Genomic DNA, 15,234 nt, shown 5'->3' with positions numbered 1-15,234 from the left:
AGCTTACTTTCTGTCTCCCACTTTAAATATGGTTTCTCTCCATTTGTACAAAGCATTTACCTCTGCTTGGCTTCTATCCCCAAACTCACAATTATAAACCCATCAAAAATGTCAGTGAAATCTCAGGGACCGTAGCTGAGAAGGCCCACCCTCCATAGAACACAATCTAGTGACCATCTCGTGTAACTGTGCATGTGTTTTGAGATTACGTCCCTACCCCAGGTAGCATAACGATTATATGCTATTTAATAATATTCCTACCCCTCAGTGCTTCACAAGAATTCTGGGGAATGGGAATTTCTTCATCTCATTTCACAACCAGAGGACTGCAACACAGCACTAAGTAGGAAGACTGCTGCTATTTCTAACATTACTTCATGTCATCTCAAGCTGGATTTGAAGCCTACTTCCTAATTCCCAGTTTCCAAAGAGCACTTACAAAGAATTTCGCACAAAAGTGCTTAAACTTCCAGAGATGTCACTAAGGAAGACCCACTAGTTGAACTAACAGCCAGGGTCTTTCACAGTAAGGACTATAATTAAGAAGGATTCTAGTAGTTGAAAGATTAACTATTGGTTCTGAAAGCCCCGATTACTGTTCATTTCTTATATTGAGGGCATGAGAAATGATTGTCCTGTTCTGGAACTGTAAGTACAGGGCAATGTACCTTAAACGAATGATAAGTAGATCTCCAAGGTAACTGAGCGAGAGACTGATGGCTAAGCGTAAGTAAACAGAACTTGATGTTGTAATTACTAGACTTCAAATCAGGTCATCTGGGTTTGCATATCATGCCCATATAAGACCTTTCCTCCTTTTTCTCCTCTTCTAGACCACTCTTTTCCAGGAAGCCTGAAGTCCTTGTGTTGAACTGTCTGTATACAAAGACTCCGCATGGCACCCTTCACCCCCGTGTGTCTTCTACACCTCTGTTCTCTCCCCATTGTCTTCTCCACCTCAAATGTTACCCCACATGGTGCAGGGTTTTTTTTTATTGGCTTGTTTTTAAACATTTACAGAGCTTTTTCGTGTTTATTGACTCAATTCTTTCAATAATTCAATAGGATGTATTTTATTAAACCCTTCCACAGTTGAAAAAACTGAGGTTCAAAAAAGTTGAGAGATTATCCAATGTCATACATCTACTAAATGGCAAAGCCAGAAATTCAACCTTGATTATGATTTTAAACCTAGCATTTTTTCCACACCTCTGATAAAATTCCAATTTCAGTGGTCTATAACTTAAAGCATCCTTTATGAATATGCTAGAAATATGAGAAATACCATGAATTCAGCATAAATATAATGAAAACAAAAGAGATATTAGATATTCATCTGTTTTCTTTCCTTCGTTTCCCTCTTAACTTTCTCTTCCTTCTCTTCCCATCAGAAAGTGGATCTTTTCACAAACCCTCTCCTACCTCCTTTCTTCTTCCCCCTAAAACACACTCTATTCTCTTACCACTTCATTAGGGACCAACATTCCACTCAGACCTGCCTCTCAACAGCAAAACCAGGTTAGGGAATGCTATTAATAAAAAAAATACTTTGTTCCCATAATAATCCGTGAATGAGGGACATTAACATTTTAAAAGAGAGGTTTGTATTATTGTTTTACTCTCAGCTCACAAACAGCTGTGTCAGAAACAGCAACTTTATTTTCCTCTTATTTTTTTATTTAGAGCCCATATCCTCTAAGTAGTAAAAATTCAAATTTTGTCAACACATACCTGAAAATATATCTAATTTCCAGGGTGCTTGTGGAGTGTCAAGGCATTAGGAGATGGGGCATCTGGTCCCTGACTGTATCACCTTGGCTTCTGTTTAGCCATTCGTCATCCTATTTCAGGTTTGCTTACTGGACATGCAGCTGATTGCTGCATTGTCCCCTATGATCCCATTAAAAAGCCCCATGTAGCTTTGACAACTATCATTTCAATTTCCATACAGACTCTAGGGTACACAAAAATTCATTCCACTGCCAGATTGAGTCATAGAAACTGTGGGGTGCTACCTAAGATTTCATCGGCTCCTGCAGCACTCTCAGGCCATAGAACCATCCTTCTGCTTCCAGGCCACATCGTGACACCTGGGACTCTGTAAGCTGTCCCAGACTCATGCCTGCCACACAGCCCTTTAGTCTCTGAGAGCTTGGGTCTCCTTGGGCCTCTATCTAAGAACACATCTAAATAGACAGTCTCTCCTCTCGGTTCCCACAAACTTTCCTGGTGTATCTGTCATTTCACTCCTCACTGGGACAATATCAATCCCTTCTTCAGTGACCCCCCAAGATAAGTACTCCTTTCGTTCCATTTGCTATCTGAACTATCCCTTTTTTCCTCTCAACCCAGAGAACCTTTATTTCAAAGTCAAGAAGCTTTTCTCTGATTCATATGTTGCATTTTTCTGCTTGATTTCTTATCCTCTGAGTCCTCCTCACAGGGTTTATGATGATTCCGTGAGATAACATGAAAAGTGTTAGTCACGTTTTTTATGAGGTAAAGTTGGCAATCATAGAATGTTTAAACAACAAGGACTTTTTAATCCAGAACAGTTTGTGAAAATAATTTTCCATTAAAAGGATATTTTCTGACTGCTATCTTTCTGGTTAGGAATGGTAAGTTTTATTTTCATAGTTAACATGGCTTTTATTTCAAGTAGCTAGAGTGCACATTTGCCTTCTTTTCTACAGGCTTCATTTTCCTTTGTCATAGGGTCTAAAATACAATTATAAAATGTGTAATTTTGTAATAATTTCTTCTAAGTGTTAGTCCATTATCTTTTCCTTTTCAATGTAATTTATCTTTCTGAAAATAATTGGAAAAAAATTGTTAAATACTTTTTATGCACAGATATGGGGAAAATATAAAGAAGACCCATAAGCTGTCTTCTCAAGCAGCTTATGATCTTTTCAGAAAACAATATCTAGACATAAATGACATGTTAAATGGCAAGATAAGGGTGTGAGTGAAAAAATGTACTGTCAGAATATTATTGCAAGTGGTCTGAAATTTTCATGCATATCTCCAGGAAACTAGACTTTTAAGAAATTTATGAATTTTAAAGAAGGGTTATGTTATTTTTATGGACTTTTTAAAAAATAGAATAATGCCAATTAACAAACATCACAAAATAAAGAAATAAGGTGAAAAACTATTTTTATAGAATTCAAGAAGCTAGAGTTCTAAACCTACCTTTGTCACTTATACACTGGGTAAAAGCTGTGTGTGTCATTCCTTACCTTTGAGTATTTTGGGTTGGACGAGGGGAGAGAGAGACTAAGGAGAAGGAACTGGAGGAGAAGCCAGACACCCACCCACCCACTCCTGCAGCTGTCTAATATCTGCATGTCGAATAGGAAAGAACTCCTAACTGTCACAATGTGATAGCACTATTGAAAGTGCATGAAGTTATAGAACTACATCTGTCTGTGCTCAGCAGCTGGTAGGTAAAACTATGATAGTATCTTTTCCATATTTATTTTTGTTAATTTATTCATTTAGTAAATATTTATCAATCCCCTACCATGTGGGTGCTGAGGACCCAAAGGTCCTTTTTAGACATAGATTCTGCCTTCCTGACGCTTACAAGCTGATTGGGAGGCAGACACTGAAAATTACTAGGATTTATCATTACAAACTAGGGAGGAATGGTGTATAGAGCTATAAAGGGTATAATGGGGAGTGTATCTGCTCTGGGGACTCAAGGACACATTCTCCGAGGTCAGGAAGTGACATGTGAACTGAGATCTGAAAGATGACTGGGAATTAGTAAGTTGAAGAGTCAAACAGAACACCAGGTGGAGGAAAGACCTCAAAGCAGGAGGGAGCATCACATTTGAGGAAGTAAAAGAAAATTGGAGCACAGCACAGGAGGCTTGGCTAGAACTGGCGAGGGTGACAAGGGCCAGGGCCTTGCAGGCCACAGTATGGGAGACAGAAATGAGTTTTTAATAAAGGAAGGACACAATCACATTTCCTGGCTGCTGTGTGGAAACTGAAGAGGAAAAGAACGGACACGAGGAGACCTTGAGGAGGCCATTGCATTAGTGTCTCATGTAATAAAAACATCCTCATGTTCTCTTGTCTAAACCTCTAAGCCCAAGGTTTGAATGCTGGGCCTCTCGCCAGGAGAAGCAACCCCTCAGGGCCCCGTCACCAGATCAGTCCTTTTGATCATTGACAGTCAGTCATTCAGGACAGTGAAGTCACCCTAATCTCTGATGAACTGTGTGGGATGTGAGAGTTCTGCATGTTGACTGCAGGAAAGCATGCCTAAGACCAAACGGCTGGAAGTAAGAGAGACCGGGGACTGTCTGCGGGTGGAGCTGAGATCGTTTGATATAGACAGAGCTGGGCCTCCTGTGGGTGCTGGTGTTGGGCTCGTTCCTGTGTCAAGTCTCAGGGGTGGGGATGCCTGGAGATGGAGGGGTGAGGATATCAGTCTTGAGTACTTTAGGTACCAGATAAAGGAAACTTGAACTGATGTGAAACTTTCAGTCCAGCTGTTTCCATTGCCTGATTAAATTGGAGGACCTGCTGCCACTGATGTGGATGAGATTCATGCATTACTCCTGAAATTGGTCACAGGGTAAAGTTTGTGCCAACCTCTGTTTGGTTCCAGAAGATGAAAGTTATAGAATGCTGATGAATGGAACTATGGACCACTTACCAGTTCTGGTGGATCACGGAAGCCTGCAAAATCCTATGTAAAGGACCCCATCAGAAGCTCTAGGTATGCTCATAGAAACCCAACAATCTTCCTCTCCAACAGAAGATTGATGGTATGTAAGATTGTGGTCACAGCTGTAGGGTACAGGGCCACATGTCAACTAAATAAAGGAATCTGGGAGTTTCAAACTGTATTGTACACAGGGGTTGGCTGTTGGCAGATTAGCCAGGAAGCCTGTGTCAGAACTCTGGGGCCTGAGGACAAGGCTTTTCTTTGTGCTGACATGGAACTTTCCCCACATGTAGGGTAGCCAGATATGTAATTAGAGTCTCCACAACGTTACCCCAGGAAAAGCCTTGGAGTTGGTAAATAACAGAAGTCCTGGCAAGAAGCAGGAGCTAGCTTGCCCAGAAGGTGGGTATCAGCCAGAAGCAAGTGGCAAATTCAGTCTATTGTCCCGGAAGCAGAAGAGACAGGTACTACAGAACGCTTTGAGCAAACAAAGATCAATAATGACACAAAACTATTTCAATTCTCCATAGCCCACCCACTAGGTTCAAACAAATTAAGCACATTAACACCAGGCATTTTAAAAAATAAAAGAGGTCTATTTAATGAGTATTTAGATAAAACCCAAAATCTAGAAAAGACATCAGTGCTTTTCTAACATTCCACTTGTTACTGGAGACTCAATCAGATTTAAAACAAAAATGGGGAGAGGGCGTAAACAAGACAATGAACTCTTCTTTCTAATCTCCTTCCTTGGATTCCTTCAGGGTTCTTTAGTATCCCCTAATAAACACCACATTTGAATCAACTTTTATATTTATATACTTAAATGGCCCTTTATTCAGCTTTCTACCCTGTAAGTCAGTGCTAAATTTTAAGAATCTAATTGCTTTTTTTGGCAAACGTCCAGCCTGCAAAATTTTAACTAGAGGCTAGAGGGAGATAAAGGACTTTTAAATTTTCCTGTCCATAAAGACCATAAATTGATTTGCAACTATATACCTCCTGATTTTAATGATTGTCGGACCAATAGCATAAATAAGTACATGTACTATAGTTGGAAACATCTATTGATTCTCTACTCTATTTCTATATTTGATTTATAGATTCTATAATTTAAATTCTGTTATTTAAAATAATATCTTAATAGGATTAAAATAATGCCATGTGCTCTATTGCTTTTTAATTTGATAAAAATTAGCCAATTTTTCAAAACTATATGGCAATGTCTCTCAAAATATAGTACTGGAACAGCAGCATCAGCATGACTTGGGAATTGTTAGAAATACAAATTCTCAGGCCCCATCTCTGATGTACTGAATCAGAAACTCTGGGGGTGGTCTATTTTAACAAGCCTTCCAGGCGATTCTGATTTATTGGCCTAAATGATAAATCATACAATGTTTATGGATTAGAAGACTCAATATAATAAAGATGTGAATTCTCTCCAAGTTCATCTATAGATTCAACAAATCCCAATCAAAATCTCACATCTCAACTCTGTGTGTGTATGTGTGTGTGTGTGTGTGTGACTTGACAAACTGTTTCTAAAATTTATATGGAAGTGGAAAGGACCAAGACTGGTTCAGACACTTTCAAAGACGGCAAATGTGGAAACACTTAATCTACTAGGTGTTAAAAATTACAAAGCTAGAGAGGAGATCCAAGATGGTGGAGTAGGTAAAAACCATGTCTGCATCCTTAAAAATACAACTAAATTATAGAACAATCAACATGGAAAACCATCAGAAGTCTGGCTGAACAGATGTTGTATAACTAAGGATATAAAGAAGCCATGTCAAGACAGGTAGAAGGGGCAGAGACACAGAACTGGCTAACCCCAAAGCTCTGTATGGCAGTTGAGAACTGAAGGAATATCTTGGCTGTGGAGGTTCCTCCCAGAGTAGCAAGAAACACCAGCTCCGCGCTGGCCTCCCCAGCCCAGAGTACTGATGCCAGGAAGAAGAGCCCCCACAATATTTGCCTGTGAAAAATAGTGGGGATTCCGACTATACGGGTGGGACAGAAGGCAGTGGGAAACCTAGGTGTCCTCTGAAAGGGCCCACGCACAGGCTTTCTCACTCCCAGGCACTCATCTTGGGCTCCAGCAGAGGAACAGTAACTCGGGGGGTGTCACAGACATATGGGAAACAGACTGACTTGTGTTGTTTCAGGTTGAAGGCTGGAGGACAATCTCCATTTCCCTATGAGGAGGTCCTCCTCCCGGGCAGCCAGCAGGCGCCATCTTTCCTGTGTTGAGCCCACCCCCACATGGCCAAATCTGAATCTGATTGGCCTGGTGAGCTCTACAGCTCTATCCTGCTGACTCATTGGGACACCACCCCCACCCAACTCCCCCAACACAGGAGTCACTTTCTCCAAAAGCAGCCACCTTGCCTACATTGCACACTTTCTTGGAAAACTATCTGAGTCCAACAGACCCCAGGTGGGCAGCAACGGCCTCAGTGTGTTCTGAGACTTCTGCTGAGTAGCTTCAAGCTCAGCACTGGTACCAAACCAGAATTTACATTAACCTGCTAAACACAACTCTTCCCAATCTACTGACTCCCTGAGACTCTGTCTCGCCCAACTTTTGTACCACACAAAGCTCTATCAGTTGCTAAACCTTAAGGGAGCTGGCAGGTTGCAGGAGGCCTTGGGGGTGTCCTGTCATTTTGTGTAACTACCCTAGGCACAGTGTTCATGGCAGATGTCCTCAGTTTGCAGCGTGGCCTCTCCCACACACCTCCAGGGTTAACAGATGCAGCGAACAACTGCAGATCATTTTGTAGCTCCTACCAGGTAGTCCCCAGCAAGTCACAGGCAGTGGCTGACCTGGGCCTGCACCAGAGTCCCTCACAATAGGCCCCAGAAGCCAACATGGATGTTGGCTTCATACCACAGAACACCACCCAATTAGCCCCACAAGCGGCACACCCAAAGGACAGTGTCAATAGGCACCAGAGCCTGCTGGGACAAATCCCACTCAGAGGGGTAAGCCCCCTGCACAGCAGCCTGTAAACTGTGGATGTGGCCAAACCCCACAGCCAGTCAGCCTAAGGGTTAATCCCACCACTGACATGCCAATAGCAACCAAGGCTCAACTATAATAGGAGAACACACACAATTCTCCCAAGCTGCACTCCTGGAGCACCTGGTGCAGGTGACGAGGGAGACTGTGCCACTGGGCTCCACAAGGCACATACTACATAAGGTCGCCAGGCCAAGACTGGGGGATATAGCAGATCTACCTAATACATAGAAACAGAGAGGCAGCCAAAATGAGGAAAAAAGAAATATGCCCTAAATGAAAGAACAGGAGAAAACTACTAAAAAAAAAAAAAAAAAAAAAAAATACTTAACAAAATGGAAGCAAGCAATACAGAGTTCAAAACAATGGTTATAAGGATGGTCAAGTAACTTTGTGAGAACTTCAACAATGAGATAGCAAGCATTAAAAAAAAAAAAAAGGACATAGAAACTATTAAAAAAAACAGAAGTGAAAACTATGACAACTGAAATGAAGAATGCACTAGAAGGAAACACCAGCAGACTAGATGATACAGAGGATCGAATCAGCGATTTGGAAGAGAAGGTAGCCGAAAATACCCATTTAGAACAGCAAAAAGAAAAAATAATCCAAAAGGTAAGGATAGTTTAAGAGACCTCTGGGACAACATCAAGGGTAGCAACATTAGCATCATAGGGGTATCAGAAGGAGAATAGAGAAAGAAAGGGATTGAGAACCTATTGAATAAATAATGACTGAAAACTTTCCTAACCTGATGAAGGAAATAGACATATAAGTCCAGGAAATGCAGAGTCCTAAACAAGATGAACCCAAACAGGCCCACACAAAGACACACTGTGATTAGAATGGCAAAGGTTAAAGACAAAGAAAGAATCTTAAAAGCAGCAAGAGAAAGGCAACTAGTAACTTATAAGGGAGCTCCCATAAGATTGTCAGCTGATTTCTCAATAGAAACTCTGCAGCCCAGAAGTGATTGGCACAAAATATTCAAAGTGATGAAAAGCAAGGACCCACAACCAATATTATCTACCCGGCAAAGATATCATTTAGAATTGAAGGACAGATAAAGAGCATCCCAGACAACAATAATCTAATGGAGTTCATCATCATCGAACCAGTATTACAAGGAATGTTAGAGGGAATTCTTTAAGATGAAAAAAATAAAGAAAAATCAAAATTATGATTAATAAAATGTCAACAGCTATATATCTATAAGCAATTACTTTCAATGTAAATGGATTAAATGCTCCACTCAAAAGACATAGGAGGGCTGAATGGATACAAAAACATGACCCTTACATATGCTGCTTACAAGAGACTCATTTAAGATTGAAAGATACATACACATGGAAAGAAAAGGGATGGAAAAAGATATTTCATGAAAATGGAAATGAAAACAACAAAAAAGGCTGGGATAGCAATACTTATAGACAAAATAGACTTTAAAACAAAGACTATCACAAGAGACGAGGAAGGACCCCAGTAACCCCAATTCAGGGTACTTATCTGAAGAAACCCAAAATCTTACTTCAAGAGGACATGTACATCCATGTTCATTGCAACATTGTTTACAATGGCCAAGATGTGAAGGCAGCCTGGGTATCTGTCCAGGGAAGAATGGTTAAAAAGGAGGTAGTACATATATACAATGGAATATTGCTCAGCCGTAGAAGGGAATGGGTTCTTGCCATCTGTGGCAGCATGGATGGACCTGGAGGATATTGTGCCAAGTGGAGTGTCAGACAGAGAAAGACAGATGCAATGTGATTTTGCCTATATGTGGAATCTAAAGAACAAAATACACAAACAAAACACAAAGAAACTCATAGATACAGAGAACATATTGATGGTTCCCAGATAGAAGGTATTTGGGGGTGATTGAAAAAGGTGAAGGGATTAAAAAGTACAATTTGGTTATTACACAGTAATCATGGGGGTGTAGGGTATAGCATACGGAATATAGTCAATAATATTGTAATAACTATGTGTGGCGTAGATGGGTACTAGATTTGTTGGGGTGATAGATGGGGCATTGGAGGCAGGGTGAAAAAGGTGAAGGGGTTAAGAAATACAAATTGATAGTTACAAAATAGTCATGAGGATGCGAAGTAAAGCAAAGGGAATATAGTCATTAATATGGTAATAACTATATATAGTGCCATGTGAGTACTAGACTAGTCAAGGGGATCACTAATATTTAACCACTATGCTGTACATCTGAAATTAATATAAAATAATATTGAATGTCAACGGTAATTGAAAAATTTTTAAAAGGGGGAAAGGTAAAGGGGAATAAGAGGTCCAAATTTCCAGGTATAAAACAAATAAGTCATGGGGATGTAATGTACAGCATAGGCAATACAATCAATAATATGTGATGACGTGGTATGGTGTCAGTTTCTGGACTTATGATGATCATTTCTTTAGGAACATAAATGTTGAATAACTATGGTGTACACCTGAAACTAATATTATATTTATGTTAGCTATATTTTAATAAAAATCTTGAAAAAATAAATAAAATACATTGAAAAAAATTACAAAGCTAATATATTTAAAAAAGTGTGATATTGGCACAGGAATGAATAAAAAGACTAATGGGACAGAGTAGAGATCCCAGAAACAGACCCAAAGATGTATGGATACTTGATATATGACAAAGTTGGGACTGTACAGCAATAAGGAAAGGAGGTGTGTGTGTGTGTGTGTGTGCGTGCGTGTGCGTGCGTGCGTGCGTGCGTGTGTGTGTGTGTATGAGAGAGAGACTAAATGACTTTGGAAAACAGTAATTGTAGAAGAAGTTATACGATATTAAGGATTTGTTTCCAAATGATCTAGAGGAGGAAGGAGTAAGAGATGAGAGTTAATTGTTAAAGATATACAATTAAATATAGCGTATTAACTAAATATAGCGTATGCAAGTTTATTATATTGTTCTCTCATTTATGTATGCTTGAAATTTTCTATAATCAAAACTTAAATAAGTAGATAACCTCTTAATGGCAAGGTGAGGAGTTCTGCCAACCTGCTCTCCAGTGAAACAACCATGAATGATGAAAATTATTAAAAAAAGAAAAACATTTAAAGTCCCTGTAAATTGTCCTAAGGGCATACTGCAAATGAAGAAATGTTTACTCAACAATATCTACTCGATTTCAGTAAGAACAATCAGAGTCTATGGCACTTAAGCAACAACCCAGTTTCTTCTTCCCTACCCCAGTTCAGTGTAAAGAAACTCCACTCTGAGCAGATGTGACCAAGAGGATCTCCTTTCCCCAAAACATTCTAGTCAAGGGCTACAATATCTCCCTTGCAGGGGCAAGTCATCATCGTTTCTCACCCCACAGCTCCATGTCGCATAGGCTAAATTCCACATGAGTACAGTTGAGAGGCAGGGGGTTTCTTTCCTTTATCTAGACCTCACTCTTAAGGTAGAAGTTCTACTGCAGGCATGGCAGACAGAGAATACTGGGGCCCCGTTCCCCCTCAGAAGATCAGAAGCTATTACTCCTGCCTAGCACTCCACTGGTAATGTAGAAATGTCACTCTAGAGAGGTCGTCATCCCCTGTCATCACCCCCAGCACTTGAGCTGTTGCTCAGAGAATTTACTCAGAGGAACAGGCAGGTGATAAGAACAGAGAGCTCCGAAGCTCTCTTCAAGGGAAATGACTATATTTGAACACATGCAAGAAGTTGAATAAACTCTAACTAGGATAAATTCAAAAAGATTCACACCTAGACACATCAAAATGTTGAAAACAGCAAGAAAATAAAATGCTTCATTAAGTACAAGAGAATCTCAATAAGATTAATAGCTGATTAGAGATCAGAGAGTAGTGGGATCACACATTCAAAGTACTGAAAGAAGAAAAATGTCAACCAAAAATCTTATATCTAGCAAATTTACCTTTCAAATATGAAGGTGAATTAACAACATTTCTAGATAAATAAAAACTGTCCTTGCTAACAGACCCACATACAAGAGATTCTGAGGTATGTCTTCAGGCTGAAAGCAAGTGACAATAAACAGTAATTCAAACACACACACACACACACACACACACACACACACACACTAAGGAGCACCAGTAACATAATTATCTAATTATAAAAGATAGTACAAATGCATATTTCTTTTCCCTTTCTCTCTTAACTGAGTTAAAAATAATTTCATAAAATAATATGTATATAAATATATTGTGCCTATAACAAATAGAAAGATAATGTATTTGACAATAACAATACAAAGGAGGTGACTATAAGCAAAGCTCTATGAGAGTAAGAGAATGGCACCAGCTGGAACTTGAATCCATGGAAACAAATGAACAGAACACGAAATGGTAAATGAGAGCATCTTTGAAGGATATAAAATTATATAAACTAATAATTATAACAATGTACTGTTGAATTTGTAACATATATAATAAGTGTTTAATAATAGCACAAGTGGGAGAAGAACAAATAAAACTTTATAGGAGTAATGTTTTATTTTTATATGTTTTATATAATTAGATTTAAGTTAGTATAAATTTGAAGTAAATTCTAACAAGATGCTTGAGCTAACACTAAGAATATAACTCAGAAAAGATAGCAAAAAAAAAAATGAGAATTAAAATGTTATACAAGAAAATATCCATTGAATGCAAAAGAAAGCAGGAAAGGAGGAATAGAGGAAGGAAAAAAATACATGAGGCATATAGAAAACAAAAGTAAAATGGTAAATGTGTAAATCCAATTATATTGATAATAACATTAAATGTGAATGGATGAAATAATCCAAAGGCAGACTACCAGATTGAATACAAATCAAGATTCAAGTATAAACTGTCTACAAGATACTTTTAATTCAAGATACTAATAGGTAAAAGTGAAATCATGGAAAAAGATAAATCATGCAAACAACAACTATAAGAAAGCTGAAGTGACTGTATTAATTTCAGGCAAAATAAACTTTAACCAAAATTATTTATTATTGATAAAAAAGAACATTTTGTAATGATAACAGGGTCAATCTATTAGGAAGCTATAATAAGTATAAACATGTATGTTTCTAACAAAATGCATGAAGCATTAAAACTGACAGAATTAAAGGGAGAAATAGTCAATTAAACAAAAATACCCCAATTCTAATGTGTATAGAATAACTAACTAGATAGAAGAGCAACATGAAAATAGACTTGAAGAACGCTATAAACCAATTCATCCTAATAGACATCTACAGAACACTGCACCCAGCAACAACAGAATGTACATTCTTCTCAAGTACACATGAAACAGACCATATGTTAGGCCATAGTACAAACTCAGTAAGTTTAGAATAATTGAAAGTACACAAAGTATGTTCTTCAACCACAATGGAATAAAAATAAAAATCTATACAGAAAGAAATTTGGGATATTAAAAATATGTAAAAGTTAGACAATGTACTCCCATATAACCAAAGAAAGAATCCTAAGAAAAATTAGAAAATACTTTGAAATGAATGAAAACAAAAACACAACATACCAGAATTTATGAGATGCAGGAAAAGCTGTGATTGGAGGGAAATTTATAGCTATACATGCCTATTAAAGAAGAAAGATCTCAAGTCAAAACCTAAAGTTCCATCTTAACACATTGGAAAAAGAAAGCTAACTAAGCCTAAAACAAGCATTACCCCTGAAGAAAATACAAATCAAAACCACAACGAGCTACCACCAGGATGGTTGTAATCAAAAAGTCAGATAATAGCAAGTGTTAGGGAGAATGTGGAGAAACTGGAACCCTCATACAGTGGTGGTGGGAAAACAGTGCGCAATTCCTCAAAAGTTAAACACAGAGTTAGTTACCTTATGGCCCAGCAATTCCATTCCTAAGTATATACCCAGGGGAAATGAAAACATGTTCACACAAAAACTTATACACAAATATTCATAGAAGCATTACTCATAGTAGACAAAAATAGAAACAACTATCAGTCCATTAACTGATGAATGAATAAATAAAATCTGGTATAGCTGTACAACGGAATATTATTTATTAATAAAAAGGAATGAAATACTAACACATGCTACAACATGGATGAACTTTGAAACATTATGCTAAGTGAAAAAAGCCAGCACAAAACATTACATATTATATGATTCCATTTATATAAAATATCCAGATTAGGCAAATACACAGAGATGGAAAGCAGGTTAGCGTTTGCCTACGGCTGAGAAGGAAGTTGAAGGAAAATGGCGACTGACTGCTAACGTGTACAGGGTTTCTTGGGGGGATAATAAAAATATTCTAAAATTGATTGTGGCAATGGTTGCACAACTCTGTGAATATGCTAAAAAAAAAAACTATCGAATTTTACACTTGAAATGTATTAATTGTATGATATATGAATTATATCTCAATGAAGCTGTTACTTAAAAGTTAGATAAGCATAGCAAATTAACTGTACATCCTTAATGAGATATACTTTAAGGACAAGGAAACTAAGAAAATACTTTGTAAACTGTTTTTCATAATCTATTGTTGATGGTAATGTTGCTATTGTTATGTTTGTGTGTGCACTGTGAGAATACAATAAAGTATGGGACAAAGGAATACAGATGTACAATCAATTAAGTAAAATTCCTGTATTGGCAGTATCAAGATGCATTAACAATGTATTGTTAATTATATACAGAGGGTACAAAAAAATGTATACACATTTTAAGAATGGAAAAAACTATTAAAATTGTAATACTCAATATATACCGATAACAAAAGATGAATACAAGTCATGTTTGACTTCTGCAATTACAAGAGGTGCTCAAAGTGGTTACCATCAGCGTCCACACATTTCTAATTACAGTGAACTACTACTTGAGCAACATTGACCAGTGTCCACTTGTATACATTTTTTTTAGTGATATATATATATATATATATATATCTCCCACTGAAAAGGTCTAGAAATAATGGCTAACACAGTAGCAATGAGCACCTCTTATACCCCAAGTTGTCATCTCTAAATATTATTTCTCAGTAAAAGGAATCAGACCTCCTCATCAATTGCTTGATTCCTGATCTGGAGAATAAAATGTTAAAAAAATACAAGTCTGAAACAGCTCGTCATTCCAGAAATCAAGAAGGCTATCAAAGATTAATGTGATTATTTCAAAAGGAGTTAAGTCAAGTTGAAGAGGTTCCTACTGAAAGAGATGGAACAACTCGGGCACAAATAAGATTAATAATTAAAATGAATTCAAATACATTAAAGATTTTTTTCACAATGAATTCATGATGTGTTTAATATAAAACTAAAACAATGCATTTGTCACTATTGGAGGATACAAGGGAAACAACTCATTTTGAAAATTGTTAAAGGAAAGAATCAAGTATTTATTGTATTTTTCTTATATAAACTCTAAATTAAGGTAATTAGTCGATGATGGGAAGTTTTTCTATACAGAATTTTTCCAATAAATAAGTAAAGAGGGAATGAGAATATTAGAATATCACTTTTTATTTTTTGTAACTCTTATGAATGAATAGATCCACCCAGAT

General features: G+C 37.6%; 1 long non-coding RNA gene across 1 annotated transcript in view; it reads right to left on the bottom strand.

The window, feature by feature from the left end:
- Positions 1-15,234, bottom strand: part of LOC148755084 (uncharacterized) — a 33,121-nt gene that overhangs the window by 9,296 nt on the left and 8,591 nt on the right. The window lies entirely within an intron of this gene.

Source organism: Rhinolophus sinicus, chromosome 16, assembly GCF_057876585.1.
Source record: "Rhinolophus sinicus isolate RSI-liver-muscle chromosome 16, RSI-T2T, whole genome shotgun sequence".
Classification (NCBI taxonomy): domain Eukaryota; kingdom Metazoa; phylum Chordata; class Mammalia; order Chiroptera; family Rhinolophidae; genus Rhinolophus; species Rhinolophus sinicus.
The sequence above is the reverse complement of the archived record's forward strand: the minus strand, read 5'-3'. Positions and strand labels throughout refer to the sequence as shown.